Raw genomic sequence first — 5,842 nt, forward strand, 5'->3', positions numbered from 1 at the left:
AACGGGGCGGGGCCTTTCCAGGATTCTAAAGTGTCAGTCACAATCGCTCAGCCAATCAAGTTCAGAAAGTCAAAATATGCTCCTCCCCTCCTCATCTGTTTTATGCATTAAGACTGACTGATATCTTAACATAGGAAAGAAGAGATGTTTGTAATGGTTCGGGAAATTTGATGTTTTTTTTTTTCAGCCTGTTGGGACACTATAGTGGGTTATTTTTTTTTTCTGTATCTCAGTTGCTGTGTCACATTTACTGTCAATACAACTGACGAACCCCCTCGCATACCTTCTCAGCTCTGGGTCAATGTAACCCAGTGTTGGGTAGTGTGTGCCAAACCTGATAAATACTTTTGTTAACGGTCATTTTGTATTCTGAAAATTTCCTGAATTAAATCAAATTTGAATTATATTACATTGTAGTCTCACATTTTACCATTTTTGTTTATATGTATGTCGCAGCTAATGTCGAACGCTAGGGATCTACTCTCAGAGCGAAAATCGCTGTCATATGTAACAAAGTTGCCGTGCGCTCCACTAACGTGAAGACAATAAACACGCGAATGCGACAAGATATGGATTATTATGTGTGCTTTTCAAGCCATCTCAAGGTATTTATTGACAAAGTATATGAACAATGCAGTGCTAATTGGCAACCTTTTGTTTTTGAAAGAAGTCTCTTATGCTCGCTAAGGCTGCATTTACTTAATCAAAAAATAGCCTACAGTTAAAACAGTAATATTGCGAAATGTTATTACAAATTAAAATGTAAATATACTTTAAAATGTCATTTATTCCTGTGAGTTTTCAGCATCATTACTCGAGCGCTGCGTTCAGCCCCGACAAAACGTTTTTTAAGCGGAAACGGTGGTGCGTTGAACACCCTGTTCTGATGACGCCGGAGTTGCAACTATGGCAGCTGAGAAGGCCATTCTTTGTGTTCTTTTTGAAGAATTTTCGGAGCCTGAATAAATCGGTATAAATACGTGTTTAATACTGCAAAATACGCTCGATGTTACAGTCACTACCCTTGCCGTCCAGAATAAAAGAGAACATCCCAATCGAGTGAAGGGATTTGCGAAAACTTCTAATTATTGTGATCCAACATTTGCCTTGCATTTCAGCATGAAAAGACAAACATTTCAGGTGAAGGATAATCCACTTCTTACCTCCGAGACTGTGTTGATCTATATTGGTGTATGAATGGGTATGAATGTAACATAAAAATACTATACATATTTATTTATTTTGCTATTGTATTTTGGAGTGACACTTTAATAAACTTTTCTATTCTCATCTGATTATATAATGGTAAATATTACAATATCATAGCACAACAATAGTGATAGTCAATAATGGTAAGCCTAATACTCACAATAAAAATAATAAGGTCATATAGATCATAACACAGTCTCGGAGGTAAGAAGTGGATTATCCTTCAATGTTTGTCTTTTCATCCTGAAATGCGAGGTTGGATCACAGTTTTCACAAATCCCTTCACTCGATTGGGATGTTCTCTTTTATTCTGGACAGCAAGGGCAGTGACTGTTACATCGAGCGTATTTTGCAGTATTTAACACGTATTTATACCGATTTCATCAGGTTCCAAAAATTCTTCAAAAAGAACACAAAGAATGGCCTTCTCAGCTGCTTGTGGAATTTTTTTCTGGATTTTTTGAGGAATAGAAAGTTAAATGAATAGCATTTTGCATTTATTGTCACTGTCACTTAGATAAATTTAATGCACCCTTAATGAATAAAAGTATTAGCCTAATATCTCTTTTTAATCTTACCACAAATGTTTGAATGGTAGGCCTATCATGGTTTCTACAAAAATATGAAGCAGCACAACTGTTTTCAACATTTATAATAATCATAAATGTTTCTTGAGCAGCAAATCTCAGTATTAGAATGATGTCAGAAGGATCATGTGACACTGAAGACTGGAGTAATGATGCTGAAAATTCAGCTTTGCCATCACATGAATAAATTACATTTTACAATATATTCACATAGAAAACATCTATTTTAAATTGTAATACTATTTCACAATATTACTGTTTTTACTGCATTTTTTGATTAAATAAATCCAGCCTTGGTGAGCAGAAGAGACATAAGCCTATTTCAATTGTACAATTACAATTGTAATGTTTCCAAACTTTTTAAAGGTACTGTATTTTCTGCCTTATTCTGTGTTCTTTTTTTTTTTACATTGTATAAAATCTATGAGGAGTTTTATACTTAATGCACAAGTGTTTGTAGTACATAAACCAATCATAAAATTGTCATAAAATATAGGGAAAAATATTAGATATTGGTTATTGTTCAGTAGTGTATTTGATTTCTTATTAAAAGCAAATTAATTTCAAATTAAAAGCAAGAGATGAGATAAAAAATAAATAAAATCTATCAATTAGACAAAGGTCAGATAAAAACTGGTATTACACCCAACATTTCTGTCCCCCTCACTTCTGAAATGATGGCTACGCCCCTGGTTGACAGAGATCTTTAATAGCCTAATTTAATATACCTTTACAGTAGTAACAATTAATATGATTTTTTATTATATGATATGATTAATAATGTAACATTATAGGCCTTTACTGTCACTTTTGATCAATTTAAACCGTCCTTGCTGAATAAAAGTATTAATTTCTTCATTTACAGTGACTTAATTTACAGCCATTGTAATTTACAGTAACAGCTGTGTAAAGTCCTGTTTATGAGGTCTCATGCATGTCACTGCAGCTACAGTATGTTAAAATGACAAACATCGTCCCTGATACTTGGAGGTCGAAATGTCAAACCAACTTATCTTTAGGCTGCTCAGCAGTCAAGGCCATAGTTTACCCTCGGAGCAGTTTGTTCTGCTTCTCAAAAAAGCTGCAAGCATTTTCCTGAAGCCCTTCCTCTCAAACAATCCATCTATTCTCCATGCTGAGGAGAGTTCCACTCCACTGTGTCTAAATGGATTAATCACTGAAGAACAAGAGCAAGACGCCACACTAAAGGACGTCCCAGCGTATCTGACGCTCTGTGGCCAACAACAAAGACAGAGGAGAAGATAGACTTCTGAGCACCATAAATCATTTATATTTTCAATTTTCCGCCTTGTCTGATGCAGGACCTCTGGTCTATGGAGTCTGTAATAATTACCACGGCAGGGTGTGCCACAGCGGCCATACCTTTGCTCAAATGGCAGGCATTGCCATTTATCACAGCTGCAAGCAAACATCTCTGTCTCTCTCACACCCACAAAACAATATCAGCTGAACCACAGACCTTTAAGTGCACAAGAGAGAGGGGGAATGAATATAAAGAGAGACAGTGCAATGTAAGGTAAACAGGGATTAAAAGAAAAGTTAGAGTTTAATGGCTTTGCATGGCAGCTAGTTTCATTACTACCACATGAGTCCATCTGCTACTAACAACACTCATAAGGAGCAAACTTTAACACTCTTTGACAAAATAATGATGAACTTAAGGCCATCATACTGTAAGTCAAGTAGATCATTGTGGACAATTTAGTGCCCACTATAAAAAATAAATAAAAAATTATATATATATATATATATATATATATATATATTTTTTTTTTTTTTTTCCCAGACTGTAAAATATAGTTCTGATAATGTAATATATGACTTGATATTACACACAGCTACATAATACCGACTACTGAATCTTGAAGGGTCAGCACAGTTACATACAGCGCTCTTGCCCTCTAGTGGACAGTATTTAAAAAAAAAAATTAAAAAAAACCATTTTTCTGCCCCTTTGAAACTCCATGCCCTTCTTAGTCATTTGTGTTCCTCAAACCCTTTCTAAAGAGCAATAGGTAAAACAAAAGCTGCTATGATTGGCCCTGCTATCTGTGTTTATAATGGTCTGAGCTCTCCAATTCCTGTCAAGCTGAAAATGAATTTCTTGCTCTTATGTGCTATAAAGATTGTATGTTGAATGTGATCACTAGATCACAGGGTGCAATATTACCGCAAATGTCAGCTGTTGATTGAAAACAGTTATAATGAAGACTTTGATCACACCACACCAAACCATAAAGTAATAACAACAACAAATATAGCTGCAAGCACTAATTATCAGGGCCACGCACAAAAATGAGTCATACAACCATGGCTAGGAGCATCAGACTGTTTCAACTGCATCAATAAGTAATTAAAAATTTTTTTTGATTATTATATGCAAAATGACTGAAAAATGGTTGATACAATCACCAGTAATAATATTTAATAGCTGATCACTTTTGATAAACACAATAGGTGGTGCTGTTATCAAATTATTATGGTGTGGTCAGTGTGAGCAGCGTTGTAGTGTTACAGCCTCAATCAGCTTGGTACCATGCTATCAAATTTGTTGATGAATTATTCAAGAATGGTTTAGTCAGTCGAAAAACTTTTAATAACTTTCGGCTGGCATGGTCTGAAGATGATCCGAACCAATTTTGGTAAAAATCGGCCAACGGTATAGAGTTCAAAAAAGTATGTTTTCAAAGAAATACAAATTGGCGGACAGGTTTGACCAAATATGGCATAATTGGCACCATTGTTCTCAGTATGAATCTATCAAAACCAGTTTCATTAAAAATGGCAAAATTAATCAAATGCTATTAGCATTTTTTGGAATTTCATTATAAATTCTGACCACAAGATGGCAGTCTTCTGAAACTTTTTGAGTACGTTCATGGCATAGTCCTGATGACGCATTCCAAATTTCATAATGATATGCTTATGTCTCCATAAAATACAGCAATTCGACGAGTAGCATCTGCCTGCACAACAAATTTTCAGGACCGCAGTTCTAGGACCGCATTTCTAGGACCCTAGATGTTTAGTGACAACGCCACCTACCGAATTACAGGACCAGTGACCGCATGCTTTTCGGAAGAGATGGACGACATTCAGAGTGTGAGTATCAAATGTAAATCAATTTTTATTTGTTTAACATTGAAAACAATTGTGATGCATTTAATTGCAAAGTGAAGTGATCGTGAGTTGCTAAATAGTCTTGAATGCACTTTATAGCCATCATATATTAGCTTCTAATGCTGTAAAACGAATTGTTAGCATATTCGTTTAACAAAACTGTAGCACGACTGGCAAGTGACTATGGTATGATTAATAATCCTAGGCAGTACAATAAACTGTAGCACTTCGTTGTAAAATCTTGTTAGTTACTCAATGTTTTTCCATTTTAAGTAAGTTAAAATTATCTTAATGTTTTAACTATCACATGCGTGCTCACTGTCAGCCTGCCCAGGTCAAAAAATACTATAGTAAATACTATAGTGTTTTTGAACCATACTATAGTAAATTGTAGTAACTTATACTGTATAAATAATACTATTTACAACACTTTGTTAATGAATCCTTCAGCATACTGTAGTATACAGTGAACTGATAAACTGTAATAAATACTGTAGTATATTTTTTACTACAGTAAACTGTAGTGTATTGTATATACCCTATAGTTGTAGAAAAGTACAGTATTGAGTAAAATAATTTGACTATATTACTATAGTTGTTATGTTACCACAGCAACTATAGAATTACCACAACAAATGAATTCAAGTACTTTACTATAGTATGGGTAAAAAAAAAACTATAGTATTTACTATAAATTACTATAGTATTTTTTTACCTGGGCATGTTTACCCTACAATACATGTTATGAGCATGTCTCTTCATTTTGACATTGTTTTTGTAATGTTGATTGAGGCATTTGACAATTGTAATAGTCAGACATAACAGAGAGGCCATCATAATAATAATACCACGTGTTAGATTGTGTCATGTACTGTGTTCTCTATAAGTGATTTCAGTGCAGGCAA

This window comes from Ctenopharyngodon idella, chromosome 2 (assembly GCF_019924925.1).
Source record: "Ctenopharyngodon idella isolate HZGC_01 chromosome 2, HZGC01, whole genome shotgun sequence".
In the NCBI taxonomy this organism is placed as follows: domain Eukaryota; kingdom Metazoa; phylum Chordata; class Actinopteri; order Cypriniformes; family Xenocyprididae; genus Ctenopharyngodon; species Ctenopharyngodon idella.